The 21,582-nt window shown below is 39.2% G+C and overlaps 1 protein-coding gene across 2 annotated transcripts in view; it reads right to left on the bottom strand.

The window, feature by feature from the left end:
• Positions 1 to 15,545, bottom strand: part of LOC137268647 (uncharacterized) — a 44,633-nt gene extending 29,088 nt beyond the window's left edge. The window contains exon 1 of one of the 2 annotated variants that reach the window (XM_067803223.1): positions 15,351 to 15,545. The gene's annotated coding sequence lies outside the window, so the exon portion shown is untranslated. Of the gene's footprint in view, positions 1 to 15,340 lie in introns of both variants that reach the window. The other variant, XM_067803222.1, reaches the window with a different exon arrangement.
• Between the last annotated feature and the right edge of the window lie 6,037 nt (positions 15,546 to 21,582).

The following is a 21,582-nucleotide window of genomic DNA, read 5'->3' as shown; positions in this document are numbered from 1 at the left end:
TAAACATTCTCCTCTACACACATGTATACTTGGTGAGACTGATGAACTATAAACAAAATGCTAAGATACTAAAACCACCTGTTGACATATAAATAAACATTCTCCTCTACACACATGTATACTTGGTGAGACTGTAAGCTATATGCTAAGATACTCTTAGGGAGACAATAATAAACCAGTTTTCAGGACTCCAAGCTGACAAAAATACCTCTGTAAACAAGAACCCATGTAGGGACCCTGATGACAAGAACCCTTAAAAGGCCCCTCATGCTGATTCGACTGCCTGAAGGTGTGAGTGACAGCAGTAAGTGGTTATCTACATAGACAGCTTGCTAATTGCTGGAAGCTAAGGTAACATGTTGACGGGTCTCGGTGTACCACACAAGTCAAAGGGCAAACCAACACTACACACACAATGTAAGTAAACTGTAAATGTACAACCAGATACCTTTCAGAACCTTACACATTACTGGTCAGAACCAAGCTACCAAACTCCAACACAGGAACAGGGCTGCAGCATTTCAGTAACGATCAACCAGTATGATGACAGCAGCTAATAACAGCAAATTATTTCTCATGTTTCTGCCCTATTACATGTATTAGCAAGCCTTGAAGGGGCGTCTTCGCAGTGATGGTGTGACGGAGTTACGCGTGTCAAGAAACATGTCGTTATTTTAACCTCACTCACAGAATCCATCATCTCATAAACCGGTTTAACAAGGGAGAGACAAGTACCTTACATTTACATCTAAGTGGTTTCTACACTGATTCATAAGAAAAGTATTAATGTGACTGTTTCCTTGTATTTCCTGAAAACACGGTCAGCTGCTGCCTCCAATAAGGGAAAGGATATTTCTGGACACCACAGCTGAAGCAAAGGGTCTTGCTTTTCTGCATTAAAATAGGCACTGTTACCTCAACAGATTTATCAAGATATGGCTGAATCAAAGACCAGACAAGGAAAATCACAACTGACTAAAAAGGAAAAAATATGCAACGTGCATTCTGTGAGGAAGATTAACACTGAACTACCAACCAGCAATGATGGTAAGACACAAGACATCTATTCTCTGAAATGACTATGTTTCACACAAAAATCATCTTACAGTATCTCAATAAAATGTAATAGAGTGAGAGAGTTTAGTTGTACAGGGCTTTGACACATTCCAGTAATATCACTGCAAGAGAATTGAGCTCTACACATTGTACCCATGAGGGGGAATCGAAATAAGGTCTTCAGTGTAGCTTAACCCAACACCCCAAAATGTAATAGAGAGGAGCATTAAGAGACTTTTTTTCATTTTCAGTACCTGCAGAAATATAGATTTTCCAAATGTTACATACATACATTGGGTGTGTTGAATATGTTTGTTTCAGGGTCTGTACGTGAACAAAGGATATAGCAATAAGACACCATTTTCACTTTTCATACAAATATAAACATAAAATCAGACAGTGAACAATCTTTGCTTACTCTTCAAAATAACAGTTCTGTTAACTACAGAATTGATTTTGCCATGGTATTTCTAGAAGAGCTGAATTTTCATTGTCATTCTCTTTCATAAAGTGCATCAGTTTTATGTTCTGACACTTTCACAAAAAATATTGCTACGATGAAAACATTTCCATATATATTGAGTAAAACTGCCAATTCCTCCTTCATTCAGGAGAATAAATAACACAGAACAAAATGTTGGTCACTTTGGTGAATAAAGACCATTAGACCATGAAACGGATGCATTTTAGACTAGAGAATGACAATACAAAATCAGCTTTTCAGAAATACCATTGAGAGACCAATTCAGCAGTCAGAGCAGTATAAATATAAGAAGAGCTGGAATCTAATCTCAAGGATTAACAGCTATCACCAATTATGACAAATTATGCTGTGCTTCTACTGTGTCAACAGTATCAAGGTGAATCTGCTGTGCATGTATAAAGTTGCTCCAGGGGCTCATACAGATCCAATCCTCCTGACAACAAATTGACATATCACCAAACCTGATATGATCCATGCTTGCTATTTCAACTAGATGAGGTAACATCATTACTCATATCTGTCCAGTCAGACTATGAATTATCTCCCCTGATTGTCTTAATCCTCCCCAGAGGACATGTTATGCAACCTCCCATGGTGCACCACACAGCTGAATAAACATGAAGAAAACTAAGTGTTGCTTGTTATTGTTCTGTACAATGGTAGCTGATGAACAACAGGACTAACACTCGGTGCTTGCATGCCTTGATCTTTTTGCTCATTGATCTTTTGTTACTTTGAAGATGATTGGATGAGATCTCAATCATAAATATTTTTATAATCATCTTTGAAGTTATGTGTAAAGCAATTATGTCATCATCATTGAGGAATGTTGCAGTGCAAAGGGATCAACATACTGGCCATTAATAGAGGGACACTTCTACAGGACTCAAAAAATCTTAGAGTCCTAGGTGCCAGTCAATATAAAACACCATCAATCCTTTATTTCTGGCTTGATAACATTGCTGAGGTTCATTAATATGTATGTGAGAAACCAACAGTCAAAATTCATCAACATATGGTGAGTGAGTGAGTTTAGTTTTACGCCGCACTCAGCAATATTCCAGCTATATGGCGTCGGTCTGTAAATAATCAAGGCTAGACCAGACAATCCAGTGATCAACAACATGAGCATCAATCTACACATTTGGGAACCGATGACATGTGTCAACCAAGTCAGCGAGCCTGACCACCCGATTCCTTTAGTCACCTCTTACGACAAGCAGAGTCACCTTTTATGGCAAGCATCAATATATGGAATCGAGGAACATGAATAACACAACATTGACGAGGTCTACTAAATTGGAGACCAATCATAAATCATGACTAGGGAGATAGGGGTTTCCATGACAATATTAAGGGGTTCATCCATATTGTTCTGGGGAGGTTATCAGTTTTGTACACATGCACTCGGGGTGTCCATTGATTTTGTACATGTTAGGTGGGTCACTTACTTTGTACATAAATTTTAGTGTGGTCATTCACATTGTGCATGCTTCTTCATAAAAATATTCAACCCTATCCATAAATTGTGAACAGTTCCTAATAAGATTACCACACATGCTGACACTAGACTAACCCTTGGTCCCTTGATATGTATTTATTTTGATAGTAACAAATAAATCCATATAAACTGAAATGGAGCTCCAGGGAGACCTGCACCTGAAGTATTGCTTCAGTTAGGGCTTTAGGGAAAATGGGGTTCAGGGACTGTGAGAGAGACTAATATGACACAAGTATCCTTCATCAGGAACTCTGTGTATTTTCAATTTGGCACTATTTAAGTTATTCAGAAGCACAAACATGACCTATGAGACGTGACTAGTTATGTCCCCTTACGGCAAATTTATGTTGAGAGGCAACAACTCTAACATATGTCTACGTTTTACCGCACTTGTCACCACTCACCACTCAAGTCAGGTAAACCGCAAACATTTGGCAGATTTACTGTCATGGGTTAGATCATTTGCGGTTTCCCCAATCTGTGTAAGGCAACCCACTGTGATAAACATGATACCCTTGAGAGTAGGTCGATTTCAACACGATAACCCCCAGTAATCCAAAGGGTCATGCTGTGACCTACTCCCTCTATAACAGGTAGGTATGTATATGATAAACATAGTGTCACTGTGTGCCATATATAAATAGTCTACTGAGTAGGACTGGTCAGTTATTACAGGGGGTTCAACAGCTGGGTTGGGGTAATCATGTGATACACTGAATGCAAAAGAGGGAGAAGGCGATCTAAATTTATATTTTAGGGCATTATTTAAAAAACATTCTATTTGCATGACATAAATAGTGAGTGAGGATAATTCTATGCCATTTTTAGCAACATTACAGCAATATTAAAGCAAGGGAAACTGAGAATGACTGCTGTCTTTGGCATGACAAGTGGACACTTTAACCAACAGACTACCCCATCACCCTTTCAAATAAATAGAGAACAAATAAAATCATTATCATGTACAATCTGGTCATATGTTATTGGGAGTAGGAGGTGAGTGTTTTACAAAAAATGATACCTGAGTTTTGGGTAGTATGGCTCTTGAGCATTAAATGTCACATTAAATAGGGGGAAGCACCTCACTTGCCCACCCAATAAAAAAGGTCAGACCATTTGACTGCAGGATTTCTGTGAACAATGATTATAAACACAATGATGAGTTTGCAGTGGGGTAGCCTACTGGATAAAGCATTTGCCTGTCACGCCGAAGACCTGGGTTCCATTCTCCACAAGGGTACAACATGGGAAGCCCATTTTTTGTGTCCTCTGTGCTATTGCTGGAATTTTGCTAAAAGGGGCATAAAATTTAACTCACTCACTCACTCCTCCCTGACCTGAAACACCAGCAACAGTCAACTTCTGTCATCAGAGAACATATATGTAAGGTCACTGATACACTGCATACTCACTCACTGCACATGACCGGGCTGCACAGGGATAAAGTTAATTGTGAAAGTCAATCAAGAACTTGTTTGACGTCTAAGTCAAGAGGAGTTTACATTCATACCTAACATATCTTTACAAAGTGACCTGCTGTCTGTTGTACATGCAGGTAAAAGACCAACCCATTGTTACATACTTGTACATGGGCGATATAAACTCTTCAAGACTCGGGCGAGCCCCCCCTGTCTCATGGCAGTCCACAGTGATGAGACCTCATTTGGAAAATAAGTAGTAGAACATCCTTCCAATCACCATCACGCCATTTGGTGCAAGTCCTATGTTGTTAAGACAGTGGCAAGACTGGGGTAATATTCATAGTTTCCAAGGAAAACATGACACCACTCAGATGTCTATGATGGCCTGCCAGCCTCCCGAGCTTCTTCAGTCAAGGGGCCTGTAACTCTAGACCTGCTCTGGTGGCATGGTTTTCACACTGCAGAGGGGCAGGACATCTTGCCACAATGGGAGACAAACAGTGACATCAGCATATTACCATGGCAACAAACATGAAAACTAACATCACTTCATCCAGTGATCATGATAACAAACAATTATAAGCCAAACTTGCACTACACTACAAGAAACTAGGAATGCAATTCAATGAATTATACTTTTCTTCCCTGAACCCAGAGAAGTCCCCCAATCACACAAGTTCTTCACATTCAGCTATGACAAACCTCACAGCTTCCTCCAGCACCTGCCATGAACAGACTGGGCAGACAAACTATTAACACCATGTCAGCAAGACATCATAGCTTCTGGAACAGTCTTATATCACACAGCCGCCATAACAAGCAACCATATGTCTGAACACTGCTCAATCATGAAGTTTATGATGCTGTTAGATTCTGCTGAGACCACGTACATGTACATGTATATCAAGCTCAAATACTCACCCAGAGATAATTACATCAAGTACTCATATACACATGCTGGTTTGTCAAATACAAATATACATATATACCTGTGTTTTAAGCACAATCATACCCACTTAGTTTATCAAGAACAAATGCATACATACAGGCATAACAACCATATACATATGGTTTATCATGGAAAAACACATACAAACATACAGGTATATACAGGTATAACATGTACAATCATACATATACAGTTTATCAAGAACAAATACAGACATACAGGAATATCAAGCACAAACATATACAACCTACGAAATCAAGAGCAAATATATACAAACTGGTATATCAAGCAGATATACACCTACCAGTATATCAAGCACTATCAAGTATAATTATACTGGTATACCAGTAATATTTTTGGTTTTGTATCACTCTTTCAACATGTCTGAGACCATTAACCAATTGGTATATGGTCCCTGAACATGTTCAACAACCTAGATTGTTTTTACATCAAGTCAAGTATTGTTACAGGATGTTTTCCAGCAAAGTGTTGACACCTGAGGACTATGATGACAATACAAGACTTTGTCAGTTACAAGACTAACAAATGATTGAATATCTAGTTACTGGGAAAACAGTGCCAAAATCTCAACAGAATGAAATCCGTTTAAACAATAAGATATGGCTGAAGACGCCTGTGGAATGAGTCCTACTGGACAAACATTCACACAGTAATATTCCCAGTAACTTCCTCTCATTCAGATGACAAACAGTACCTTGACTAGAGAGATCCTGCCCTACCAACTAACCTACTTCCACAAGCTCCACCCTCTGAATCAGGAACCCTGTCATGTTTTCCGACAAGAACAATTAAGGCAAAAGGTTATCACACGTTTCTGATATAGCCATCCAAACCTTGTTCAAGTATTTGTGGACAACATAGTGGCTATAAAATAGTATAAAGAATTTGGATGTGTTGTAGACCAAAGCAACCTAAGTTAGCCAGATCAGTATACAGTCTATTTTCTCTGAGAATTTTCTCCATAAGATTTTTGTTATAGGGATAAGCAAATTTTTGCCTACTGTATGAGTTCCAACTGTCTAATCCTACCTGTGCTAGATGTTGTGCTAAGCAAATGTGAAGCAGCCTGGCAATAATGTGAGTAACTTGCAAGGGTTCACCTGGGACTGTCAGTAAATGGGAAAAACATGTTATCTTGTACCACACTGGAATTGTTTAATGGCCCCCTCCATTCATTTAAGTCAGAGGCATTTAGCTCCTCAGCAGATTTGTTCTTTTCATTCATCCTGTTATCGTTATTGGTTTTGTCAGCTCTGAGAAAAGTCTATTTATGCATGATTATAAACAGTGTAGGAAAGATGTAGAAAATCTAGCCTGTCCACAGGACTGGCAGTCAATTTTTTCACCAGTCCTGCCAAAATCTAGCCTATCCTCCAAATATAAATGAAACACCATTTCAAGACTAAAAACTGGTTGCTTTTATTCAAGCTGTCAAATTTTAATATGCACACACAGAACTTGGACTGTTAAATCTCTCCTAGTGGAATCACCTGGTTACAACATTACAGAACTAGTCTTCAGGCAAGTCATCAACATCTCCATCAAGATCTGAATAGTCAGACATGTTCTTATAACAAACATATCTCATTGATTTCATTTGCGATAACTTTATCTGTTTGATTATTCTAGTATCCTTTAGCATTATATTGAAAAAGGCTATAACTGTAAAACTGACCTGACATGGCATGAGGACGGACTTGTCCTCCACAAAATTCATTCATCTTGGGCACGGGATGGGGTATCTTTCCTACACTGTTATAAACTGTTACAAACTATAACCTAAATTTACACTTAAAATTATATGTAACTGAGAGGCAGTCAAAAACATCCCCCATTGTGCTGAGAATATGAATAATATACAGACTGTTTCCATTAAGATATTGATGTTCTTAATTCAGGGACATGCTAACACACACTTTTTATAGACAAATGACACATACAGAATCACTAAATAATATGCCATTCTTAAAAAAAAATATGATTTTAAATCTTTTCAGACTGTAGTCCATAACTCTATTATACATAAAGTCACATCATGAAATATAGATACCTTTTACATATCTTCTGATTTCAAATGTGTCTTAACTGAAGCACAAAACTCACCCTTTAAACAAGGAGTGAATATGTTACTAACCTCATCTCAGCCGTATGGAATTAACCTCACTAAGCTACAGCCAGTGCCTAAATTGTTCTGAGATAATGTGTTAGACTGCTTGACTCCATCAGTCATACATACACTGACTGATACATCCCATGTGGATCTGTTGATGTGATCCGGACAGACCGGGTCTAAATGATCTGCAGCCCACCTGGCCGCTGGATTAAGGCAGCAGAGTGTGATACGAAGGGATATACAACATGTGTGACTCATGGTGGGGAGGAGTTTAGGTGATTTGTGTTTACTGGGAATTGAGGATGTTTTTATTTGCTGCTTGGCACGTTCACACTTCCCTGATTAAAATTCGGTTTCAAAGTCAACTGCCAGGATTTCCAGCCAATTTGTTTAAGTGAGGTTTGGGAGCTTCACATAACATATTCACTGATTTCAAAAGGTAATCCTATTTCAAGATTCATCTATCCAGCATAACCCAGGGATGAATCACTGATGGTTTTTTTGTCATTACGTTTGGTCATGGCTAATGGAAAACACTTCTTTCTTTTAACCCTGTCAGATGTTCTGATAAAGAGGTAAGGGAGTGGAGGCAAGAGGGTGAGGGCACAGGATGTGGCGGTGAGGGGTGGGGACAAATTTTATTCCTTGCTTTGGAGGCACAGGAGTTTGGGGGTAGGAGACATATAGGATGTTGAAGCACAGGAGTTTGGGGGTGAGGACACAGGAGTTTAGGGGTGAGAATACAGGAATTTGTAGTGAGGACTGAAGTTTGGGGGTGAAGACACGGGAGTTTGGAGTGGGGATACAGGAGTTTAGGGGTAGGGATAGACACAGCAGTTTGGGGATGAGGGCACAGTAGTTTGGGGTGAGGACACAGGTGTATTGAAGGTAGAGGGTGGGGAGAGGGTGAGAGAGTTAGGGACACAGGTTGTGGGGGGTTGGGTACACATGGTGTGGAGATTGAGAGTGTGAGCACAGGATTGGGGGGTGGGATGGTAGGGAGGTCACAGAATGTGGAGGTAGAGAGTGGAACACAGGATATGGGATGAGGGGTGGAGGTGATGTATGAAAGTACAGGTTTTGGGTGAGGGGGTGGGGTACTGGCTCAGCTAAGTATATACAGTCAAAGGTGAAGTAAATTTGTAACAGATACATGAACTTAACAATGCATAACTACTTGCAATTAAGTAACATACTTATATGTTAAAATATCATTAATGTCATCATAAAGAAAGAGTCTGTTGAAATCCAAAACAATATGTTTTGACAATATTTCAATTGTATTATTTGCAATCAAAGACCAATAACAGGGTCGAGAGATTCATGACAAAAGCTATGGCCTGCCACAGTTGTACATACAAGGCATCTTTGTACCTACAGACAATCCAACTATATTGACAATGTAGTATCCCAGATCACTCACAAAACCAAGAATATAGCCTTGTATTGGACATTGATCCACAGCTGGAAGAAGTTCTATCAAATACATTCTTATATCAAATTCAACTAAGCCTACCAGGCTTGCCAAGTGATTCAGTACATAAAAGGCCCGTCTGTATTGGACAAGACCAAAGTCAAATCTCTAGCAATGGATGATGAGTTACTGGAAAAGAGCTGTCCAGTCACATCAGATAAAAACAGTTTCACACAATAGACGTAGGCTTCTGAAAGTATAGAAGACTGCTGTGTTTAGTGTAATGGAGGGCATTTGGTGGTTGTAACTAGAGACATTCACTGGTCATACTAGAGACAGGAATCAGGTCTAGCACAAGAAAGGATTCCTGTTTTCATTATGTGTGTACATAGTTCTTGAAATGGGAGATGGTTTACTTCATGATTGATAGGTTGGAGATAATCTTGACAGATCAGCAACAATGACCAAAACATCTTTTTTCTGAATGTTCCTCTTTTATCAGCTATTTTAGGAATGGAATCTGCAGCAATGATGTCAAGTTAGATTTCAGCTGAGAGTAAGTGTTTCAGTATATTCACAGTCAGGTCAGACTAATTTTATTCTTTGCTTTACAGATCCAGCAGGTGTATTTTTTCAAGAGTACAAAAAAGTACAAAACTGAATTTTCCCCATCCAATAACTGTATGCTTTCATTGGCCAAAAATGTGAATTTACAAGAAATGCTTTCTTAGATTTTTTTTGCCCCATATGACTTCATAAATTAATTACCAAAAGTAAAATACTTTAAGTATTTAATAGGAGTATTACTCTGACAGCTGATTTTTTTTCCCTTCTGCATTTAGGTTTTCTGACGACAAAAATGAGTAAAACAAGATGGCCTCATAAAACAAAAACATACTTTAAGATGACTGCAACCAAACAATAAAAAAATCCACTCCCTGTCCAAAATTCACTAATAAGATGATCGTCAGTCATGACACAGTTATCATGAGCTAAACAAAGAAAAAATAGCACTCAGGCTAGACACATCCAATTAAACATTTTTATGAATTCTACTAACAGCTGTCAAACAGTGTGCAAATATTGATCATCATCATTAACAGAAATGTTTGTTTATTCTTAACATACTTAAGTCAACCATATCACTTTTTTCCAGGATGATTTGATAAAATATGCTTTGTCAGGCACTGGTTTCCTATGAACTGTGACCAGACGCCATCCAACATGAATCATTGCCACATTACGATGGTCATGCTCCACTTCAGATGAGATGTAACAAATACACTTTTTCTGACTCACACTACTGCCAAGCTTCCAAGCACCATTACAATCTACACTTGATATTCTCCAACACATGAGATTTTGATGGGCAAGAAAACAACCATTTTTCAACCATCTGGCAAAAATGGCCACATTGGGCTGGAGCAGAGTGGATTAGGGGAATGTGTTCTGCCTGCAGGTCTGAAGTTCTCACATGCTTGGCAGAATTCTCGTCACATTTGGAAAATGCAAAAGGAGCAAAGGTCAGGCCATCAGGTTCTTTTAACTTAATGTGAAGATGTTAAATCTGCTGGGTGCATTCTGGGCTACTCCTGCAGACTACAGACAGGACGTGGTAAATAACATCCAGACCCGAGTCTAACCAGGGGCTTCAGGCAGCTGGATACTCCAAACAGCATTGCCTCATCGGTCTCATATAACACAGTGATTATCTTCAGATGCACAGATAACTTTCACTTGTTTACCATTAGCTCATTGCGGAGACAGCTCCATGCAACCATCACAGTACAGGGACTATAAAGACCAGCATGGATTTTAGGAATAAATACCAATAGGTTTTGCATGTAGGACAGCTTGACTACTTTTACATGGCAATCAGAAAGTGACAACAATGATTGCTACTTTTTAGTATGTAGAGGCAATACCATTAACTTTCATGAAATGGACTGTAAGATATATTATCTTACAAACTGTCATTGATACACAGTGAAGATGAAATACAATCACATGACATTTTTCAAGATTTTAGAAATTTCATCCAACTCAAAATGGAAAATTGAACATTTACTATACTATATTTGATATTTGATAATAATATGGTTTTAAAATGAAATGACTGAGTGAGTGTCCTTCAAGTTAAGCTAGATGTTAACACAAAGGCAAAGATCCTATCCAATCTGTATGGTCATTACTGAAGACTAACATCTCTTCCTGGACCAGGTGGGTGGTATGAAGGACTAACATCTCTTACTGGACCAGGTGGGTGGTACGAAGGACTAGCATCTCTTCCTGGACCAGGTGGGTGGCGCGTCCTGCTGCTTATCTGTTTAGGTAGGTTCCCGTCCACCTGGTGACCACTTACACTATCTACAGTGGCCACATTCACCTATGAAGAGCTGTAGACCATTTACAGTCACCGGCAGTACACAGTTCAGTGAGATAGCAGAGCAATAAATCTCAGTCTGCTGTCACAGGATAATGTCCTCTACCTTCAGCTTCAGTGCTTAAAATGGGAGATTTTATTGTACATAGATAGCATGAGATAACAGACTGCTTTCTAATCCACTTTAGACCAGGACAATTAGAACAAGAAGACTAATAAGGTGAGACACAACAGTGACCATCTGAATCTGCTTTCTTCACTGTACACATTCAACAAGTATGAATACTGACAGCTAACTTGAACACAGTCCAAATACAAATGGTACAACATTTGTGAACACAGGCAACAGCCTTCATCTGTGATCTTTAGCTGAACATCCTACCAAGCGTGTTAATTTAGGAAACATTAATGTTTCAAACATGAAACTGTTTTTAGGATAAATTCTTCTACAACTAACATGGATAGCACTTTCAGAGCAATGCTAAACTAAGGTTCAGTCTCTGAATATATAAAATTTTGATGGAAACAAACACACCCCTTTTAATTGAAAAGGAGACCCATGGAGATCAGATTCTTGAACCAAAAAATGTAGACTTGCTTTATTACCTTAACCTTAGCACTGCAGGAAGGGAAAATGATGTGGTTCAGGGACTGTGAGATAGGCTAGAGCAATGCCTGCATGTCCTCAGAAATCTGCAGGTTGCTGCACCTTGACAGCAGTCAAAAATCCTTCAACAATCGGTCTGCAAATGAAGATTATAAGTTTACAGACTTCAAAAACAAACCCTTGCATTACCGTGGTCCAGTCGGATCACCAGGGATCAGGTCCCTAGGGCCTTCTTTTTGTGCATTGAGCTCATCAAGAGTAATTATTTGTATGACACTGTTAGTTTGTAAATCAATAACCTCGATCGGTTTGAAGTTTTTACAGAGCCAGAAAACATTCCTAATATGGGCAGCTAATGGCAAACCTTGGCTTTTGCAAACGAAATGACCTTGAGCACCACTGGAACTGAACTGACAAAAAAAAAAATCTCAATCGTATTGCTTCTGTTCACTTTGAACCAACACTTTCACAGAAGAAAACCATCGGAAACTTAAGAAAATAAAGATATTTCTTCTCTCGGCGGAAATCAAATAAACTCCCATTTCATGTCCACATGTCTTTGTGCAGCAATGACCGAGACAACCAAGTTCAGTGCTATAGAAACACAATGCCAGCAGTACCAGTGTGGCATCAACTAAACAAGGCTTCACCATGGTCTGTGACACTGTTTCCAATTTCAGCTGAAGTGATTTTAGCTGTGAGGTAGTGTTTTTTGACCTGCGCTGAACTACACACGTGTCTAGAATTACATGAATGCTGTGAAATGGTGTATGCTAATTAGCATCCCATTTCAAAATTCTCAACTCTATAATGTAAATGAATTTACAGAATTTATTCATCATCTGATAAGTAATTCTTCTTTAACAGAAATGAGCCCACACCAAACAACTTCGCTGTTTGTGTATTATATTCATGATGGTTACTAAAAGCAGAAATTTACGTTTGTCAGTCACAACCTTACTATGATGCATCCAGTTCATGTCCATGATCTAGTGAATAATGTATCAGGTAAGCATCTGATTCCCAGCTGTAGTTGTTGTCACCCTGTCTGCCGCTTGGCATTACGAGAAAACCTTCGAACTGATCACATTGTTTTTCAATGACTTTCAACCATGGGGTTAAGGGAACCCCCATGAATAGAGTGAGTGGGTGAGTGAGTGGGTGGATGGGTGAGTGAGTAAGTAAGTGAGTTTACTTTTATGCTGCCTTTAGAAATTTTCATGGCAAGGAACAGCAGAAATGGGCCTCAAACATTGTACCCATGAGGCGAATCAAACCCTGGCTTGCATGACAGGCGAGCTCTTTAACCACTAGGCTACTGTGCCGCCCTTGACCTTACATGACACATGAGAATCCTGTAAAGTAGTAAAATGGTGAAGAACATTTCTGATAATGCCAATGACGACAGACACCTATAACAAATCCTCTGGCTTTTGTATTAGGAACATTGTGTGTTCCATGGTTTGTGACAATACTTTTTCTGTCCATTCTTTGCATCTGTGCACATTTGTGTCGCATAAAATTTAGTGATCGTCTTGGAGTCAGTATAGTGTAAATGTCACAGGTATCGATGTTAAACCAAAGTTTGTATCTCAATGGACTAACACTTGAAAACCGGCATCACTGTAAGACAGTACAAGCAAACACACTCACATACTAGTGTGTCCCTTTTTATAATGAAAAAATATATAATTCACCTCACCTAAGCTATGATTATGTAAGTTAACACCTGCAGATCTCATTACCTCAGGTGTGGCAGGACTAATGAATTAGGAATACACTGTGATCCCACAAATGCTGTAAATGCACTACTGTTTGTAAACACAGCATGGCCGTGTTGAGATGTGCACTGTCCTCAACTGGTTCAGACCACATTGGTCATGGTTTGTGAACTAATACCAGACATGGACAGGATGCATGAAGCACAAACATTGCCAGGACCGTTCTATTTGTAATGTTGTTCAAGTTACCTTGACCTGCTAATCTAACACTCCAGCAGCCTGGAGGAGACATGGTCTTAATGTCTTTAAAACTAACCTTCACCTTCAACTGACCTCTGACCTGGTAGGAGATGATGATTAAAAAATCTAACACATTATTCAAGAATTCACCTGACCATGTCAAATACACCATATTGATTTCATCAGTTGTATTTCATTTGTCAAAGACAACAAGTGGTTCAGTCTTACAAGAAATATGAAAAACATCAAATCTTAGTAGTATTGAACTTATCAGACATGGTCTTAGGGCCAACTCTTTGACTGTGATTGTAACAGAATCAGAAATATGAAGAAACACTGAGAATGTAAACCTAACATATTTCAGCCATTTCAATCATCAGAAAAAGACATCAATTTGGCTACATTCCAGAATGGAATATGTAATGACAGAGTAAATATACACTGTCCATTTACTATGGTATATATAGAGAGAGAGATTACTATGGTACATGTAATGGTACATATATTCATAGTGATGAAGACAGTGTGAAGGATTCCAGCAACAATTTAGAATATTATTTAAAATTAAAAGTCAGGTATGCCATGAAAACAGATTTTAAGAATATGCTAATTTCAGATGTTTAAACTTCATGTAACATTTACATAACGGGAGTATCATAAGCAGATCACACTCTGTAAATATTCATGAAAGAATATAACAGTTGGGGTTCTTTTGTTGAAGATTTCCTACTACTTGTTCTGTAAATGTTTAATAATTTACATCACCATGCCTTGTGATCATATTGATCTCTCTTCCTGAAGTTAAACAATCAATAACTGATGTTGACAACAACCTATTTACCTCCATTTGTTTATTTGTTTACATGTTCCATGATTACAGCAATATTCTTTGTCTGAAGGCAGAAATGTTTGTCAAGAGGTACATTCACATTCTCATCCTACAATGCACACTGCTGATAGTCATTCATACATATATAGGAAGTCGTATATTAAAATCATATTCATAATACTTTTCACTGTTAAATAACTTGGGTCAAATCTTAACATTTATAAACTGTCCAAAAACTTAACAAAACATTTTAAGAGTCAGATATGGTATTTCCATGTCCTAATGTACATCTAACACTATGTATTTATCAGCTGCCTATCTACCTGTGTGAGGTACAAATTACAGGTGAAAGTCGACTTACCTGAGTCGCACCTGTGCGAGTCGCGGAATACTTCAAAGGGTACGGGATAAACAAACGATAGTAGCGGATGCTGGTGCTAGACTCGGAATAAAAGGCATGCCTTTTGTGACTTTTGACAAATCAAGAAATCAGAACATATTTTTTCACCAAAACACATTTCCTGTAAGATTTAGAAAACTAAACAAATAAACACGTAAATTTACGGTTGAAAATTCACTCAGATATTTCAAAACCACACACCTGTACGCACCTTGAATTTTCAGCGCTTGAGTCTTGTGTGATAACTATCCCACGCAAATGTAACACATCCGTAAGCCAGTCTTTTTCACAAAGTCAGGAGCAAAACATCAACAAACAAATAAGTCCCATATCAAACGTGAATGTTCCGAAGACACTCCTGTGAGTACCCCGCACCGCAAGGCTATGGATATTGAAGATATCGCTCAGCTCGAACAATCAAAGTGAGGCTGTGACCCACTTTCTTGGTCAGTAGAGTGTTTACATGTTCAGGTGGAAACTTGGCCTGTATAAGACTCAGCGTAATTTCAGAGCTGGACAAATCGCACGAGAGTTTCTAAATTTTTGTTCAGATGTTCAAGGCCACAATTTAAATCTCATTTTAAACAGAGAAGTACATGTAATTATATACCATACGTACAAGATTGTTCAATTCCATAGGCTGAATCATAAACCATACACTAAGCTTATTATTATGGTCTTTGGCTGAATTTACAGTTAGTTATGCAGGCGATATTTATACAGTCCGTTATGATATGATAAATGATTTCAAGTTTCAGATTTCTTCATCCTCATCATACCAATTTCTAATGGGTCACTTAAAGAAAATATGCAACTTTTTCTGTGTTTTATTTTGTTTTGTTTGTTTGGTTTTGTTTGGTTTTGTTTTTTGTTTTTTGTGTTTGTTTTTTTGTTTGTTTGGGTTCTTTTGGGTTTTTTTGTTTGTTTGTTTGTTTGTTTGTTTTCTTTGTTTTGTTTTGGTGTTTTTTTTGTTTCCCGATTGCACCACTAGCCTTTTCGACTAAACACAACACAACTTCTATCCTAATTTGTAAGTGTGCATTCACTCAAGGAAAATGATGGTCTCAATAATTGAATAGTTAACATCACACAGGCTGCATACATTTTACACTGCATGAAAAGGTAGCTGTCATTTAAACCTGTGGAGCATTTCGCAACGGCATATGTTTTTTCCGCAGGTGCATTGCGGAAGTGGTAGTGAGTTCAGTTTTACGTCGCACTTAGCAATATTCCAGCTATATGGCGTCGGTCTGTAAACAATCGAGTCTGGACCAGACAATCCAGTGATCAACTGCATGAGCATTGATCTGCGCAACTGGGAACCGATGACATGTGTCAACCACGTCAGCGAGCCTGACCACTCGATCCCGTTAGTCGAATCTTACGACAAGCATAGCCGCCTTTTAAGGCAAGCATGGGTTGCTGAAGGCCTATTCTACCCCGGACCTTCACGGGTCACAGGGCATGTTTGAAAGCAATATGCAAGTGCATGAATATAAATACCTGTGATCGATTGACTCTGATTTGCACCGCTGCTTGAAACTTCTGCACGTGTACGAGTTGATGAAATACACAAGAGTTTCCCAGACTACTCAATATAATGACGTGGGCTGAGAAATTATTACCATATTCTGTACGCGTGCACGAGCGTGCGCGCGACTGTGGTTTGGCGTATTGCATACTTTTCGAGACAGAACGGGAGAAATGAATGAATCAGGTTCCAGTTTTACTTAACCACTACCTTAAAATGGAATGCTTTACCATCTCTTTAAGGTACTATTCATAGCCAGCTGCAGTTGAGAAGTTGCAAATAGTCATGACGCCACAAAGCGTAGTATGTCAGCAATAACGCACAGCAATTATTACACGAACAAGTGTGTCATACAACTTATACGGAACGAGTTAGGAAGTTTGCATTGCACTCGATCTCGCACGAGTTTCGTTTAAGTCATAAGACACTCTTGTTCGAGTGTAATCACTAAGAACTAAGAACTAAGGCCAATGTAACTCAAACCTGACGGAACCGACTTTATGCAGAGTAACTCAACGAGGACCATTCATCAATTTGCTAAAACGCATGTGCAAATTTCGCGCGTGTGAACAGTTGCGTTTTGGTGTAAAGCTTTGATAGGAATTCGACATTCTCACTGTTTCGTTATTTATTGAACGCATAAGAATAATCTTTTCGACGTTACGAATTTGTTTTACAATACATCAGTACATGTGTAAACAGTATAACCAGTTATGGATAATTTTTGTAAAATCTAGTTTCGATCAGTTGCTATATAAGTAGCTATATTTCACCTACTCTTAAGAAATCTAAAACTTTTGATGTATAGGGGCGGTGGGTTAGCCTAGTGGTTAAAGCGTTCGCTCGTCACGCCGAAGACACGCGTTCGATTCCCCACATGGGTACAATGTGTGAAGCCCATTTTCTGGTGTCACCCGCCGTGATGTTGCCGGAATATTGCTAAAAGCGGCGTAAAACTAAACTCACTCACTCACTTTGATGTAGAGATGAAAATAACTTCGGCAATAAGATAAAATGGAAATAGATTTCATTGACGTTTGGCTTTAGTTGGGTCCTCACTGGCTCTCGTCGAAATGTTACTCATAATGATTCTCATATTCCTTATCATAAATTCCACGCACTTACCTCTCACTCACTCACTCGCGCCTTTGTTCGGTCTTAGTGAGCAGTTGGCAACACAAGGGAGATAATCACTGTGTGTCTCAGCAGCCGTGCCTGTGTAAATGAATGGTTGTTTAGCTGCAGGAGGAGAACTCGGTACAATTATGTCAGACTGGTTGATTCAACAAGTGGGTGACATTTCCAGCCATGGCACAGCACTTGCAGGTGAACCTTACCTGCACTTTCCTGGGTTAGACACCCTGAAGAGTTATTTTGCAGGTAAAATGAAAACGGCGCTGTACTTGCTCTACTCGACTAGTCACGCAATGTATCACTCTCAGTAGATCCCGGCTCCTCACATGGGATATTCAAACCTCGAACAAAGCCTTGTATCGGAATGATATTGGGGTCATACACAGGTATAGTGTTTGTTTTGGCGATTAAGTAACTAGTTTTCTTAGTGATGGTGTGGCATTTATTTGACTTTCAGTATAATTAACACTCCTACCCTCTGCCCCACCTCACCACCTAACTTACAGAAGAAAAAAGGAGAAAGGTCAAAAACAAACTACAGCGAAGTTGGCATTTTTCTGTTTTGTACCCAGCGCGCGGCATATCGGACTGGTCATTTCGATAAATTCGCCTTTCAAGCCGACGACCAGGGTCTAATTCTCACATGGGTACAGTTATTATGTGAAGGTGTTTCTGATGTCCAGCTCATTGATGTTGCTGGGAAACATTTTCGAGGGGAATTATACCCATAGAAATTATTTTCAATTATACCGTTAAACATGTTTTATGAACATGAAAAATGAGACCCTGCAACACTTGTGTGCAACAGCGTGCTCGAGGTAAAATGAAGGCTTGTGTTTATTCTGATAGCGATATACGGATCCCTATCACCGCTGTTGCAGAAACCCGGGATTGTAGGAGTGCTTCACGAACTTGACCCAACGTTGTCTCTGATGCCTATGAAGCTTAGCTGGTTGTGTGAGGAGAGTGCAGAAAAGGTTGGCGAGTTGACTCTGTTATGTTCCTGATATCAGCTCAATCAACCCCACACAGGTTTATGAGTATTTTGCTCATGTGTATCGAAACTATCTATAATCGAGGATGGCATCACTGTCAGCTATTGTTTGGTCATCGATTTTTTCTGTCCAGATCAATTGCAGCACATCGATTTTGCATTACGAACCCGTTCTTTATCTTATAATGACTAGTCTAATAATATCGATGCGACGAACTAATCCAATAAACGTCGGCACTATGAAACACTGGGTGGATCTCTGAAAGAAAGTATTCACAGGATGTTTCACAATATGGTATTCAATTGAAATATTGGACGATGACCTAAAACTTACTTCAGATCAGATAGAATAATACAGATGATATTATTGAGAACCAGGCTGTATAAATATTCTATAATTGTACACGGATTTAGAAATGAGTGTTTTGAATTTCTAGCAAGCGTTTTTCATGCTGTGGCCGTAAACACGGTCCGGCAGGCTGTCTCACAATCCTTGAACCAAATCGTGTCCCCTTCTGCCTAGCCCTGTCTACAGTGCTAATGTCCTAAATGAAGCAATTCTTCGATCTCCTCAGGTCCTCTGGTTTCCTTTAGGGCTCCTGTTCGATTTAAAAAGGGTTTGTTTGTAAGTATCATTTTTTATTTTCAGTGACTAAGCGTTAGTCTAACGCCCCAGATAAAGTCGAGATTTACAAGCAAACGTGGCGGTTTGTTGCCGTACATTTCAGAAATAATAACCAGAGAGAAAGTTTTTCTGGTATTGTTCTAAATTCAGTTAATGTTTTTTTTTACATGCAGTCTCAGTCAGCTGGGAAAGTCAAAATGCATTTGGCATGTTCCGCTTTGATATAAGACAGAACACTATGGCAAGAGTTCTTAACGTTCCACAGTCAGTAATTAGCAGAATCCAATCACGACAAAATATTGCTGATAGCTCTGTCGATCTGGTCGCCTGATGGTGACAACTGATTTCTATTTGTTATCACTCAATGACACGACGAACCGTCACAATACTACAAGACGTCGTCGGTGTCATGAGTGGCTGATGTATTTGACCATGACAGTTGCAACAAAGTTTTTATAAAACAGAAAATTCGTTTTTGGGTGGCTCAGTAGCGGTGTGGGTTTGGTTCGCTGAGGGGGTAAAACACAAGTGGGGAAAAACACTTTTACATGTTATTAACTTGTAACTGAACAGTATCTGGGCAGCATCTGCTCGCTGTCATGGTCGACGTTTTGTATGACAGTATGACAACGCAAGAGCACACAGGGTTCATTTAGTTGCTGAGTACCTCCAGTAATTATCAGTTTGAGTTTGGTTAACGATATGACGGACATTAGGGCGCTTTGCCCAGTGATCTAAAAAACGGCGTTCAACGACAAATGCAAAATTAGTCAGATATCTTTCACGGTTAAACCAGCTATTTCACTTCAGATACAAAAAAAATCAATAGCTGTGACACCTATGCATTGACTATGAACTTGTTTATTCAATAACATACAGGTATAGCACCCGATTTATATGCGCTGATTACCATTTCGTGTTTCAGTTTAGTCACTATGAAACATAGTTTTGTTCTTTCTTGTGCTCGCCAGTGTATGTGTAGAGGACACCGACAGTAATACCCACTTGCGCAGTGAAATGTCTATTCCCATATACAAATATATTTCTACAATGAACAGTAAAAGAAACGGTAGCTTCAGGCAATGAAATCTCATGAAAGTAAACGTTCATGTTGATGTCTTCTATTTAAAATCTTCACCAAAAAAAGAGAGAGGTTGCAGTTCAGTATATATGATGTTTACCACATGGAAATCGGAAATCAAACAATGTTCCTACTGATCCAAGCCCATTTCTGGTGTTCCCCGCCGTGACATTGTTGATACATTGCTAAAAGCGGCGTAAAACCCAACTCGCTCACTTCTGATCTAACACTATCCGAGGGTTGCCAAGTGTGCATCTTCAGTAGCCTGGGTACAAAACGTTGTATTAAGCGACATTAGCGCTGAGGCGACCGCAACTCCCATTCGTTAACATAGACATAAGGTAGTCTCAGCGTTGTTTTGTACAACTGCACCCAGGACCACATTGAACTTTGGTGGCTCACGACTCACCAGTGGGAGGATTTCACCAGTCTAACAAACACTGTGACATGAGACAAATATATGTTCAGGATCTGTCTGTAATGCCTGACTTCACGTTAAACCTGGTTGCATTACTCAGCTCTGTGACATCCAGACATTGGTAAATCTTAGTTGGACACTAACGAAGCTGCCTAAACATGTCTCGAAGACGAGATAAGATCAGACTGGTGCCCGTTCACATTGACAATCAATCCGTTCAGTCGCACCATGGTTAGGTTCTAATGTCATTCTCTAGTTAGGATCCCGGTCCATTATGTTATATAGCATAATGATCTTATAGTTTTCCATTGCACAACGCAATTTAATGATTATTTTATTATAATTACAATTTACTTATTCCGCCATGAGTGTCGTTCAGAGATGTCTTGTGCAGTAGCGGGAGTAGTTTATGGCAATGTCATTCTTACATTCAGCTGTTGAACTATTATGACGACATCTCTCTGTCGATCCAAGGACGGCTCGATAGGTCAACCAGCAGTCATGTCTTACATGAAATGGTCGTGTGGCGAAAACATGGACAACGTCTGAATAAACCGATTTTCTAATCCCGTATATCATCGCAGAGGATTAACTTTCAGTGTCAGTATTCTGTGCACTATCATGGCAACGGTGTCATTATAAACAGAATATGCGACAGTT

Source organism: Haliotis asinina, chromosome 16, assembly GCF_037392515.1.
Source record: "Haliotis asinina isolate JCU_RB_2024 chromosome 16, JCU_Hal_asi_v2, whole genome shotgun sequence".
Lineage (NCBI taxonomy): Eukaryota > Metazoa > Mollusca > Gastropoda > Lepetellida > Haliotidae > Haliotis > Haliotis asinina.
Note: the sequence above shows the minus strand (reverse complement) of the source record. Positions and strands in the feature narration are given on the sequence as shown.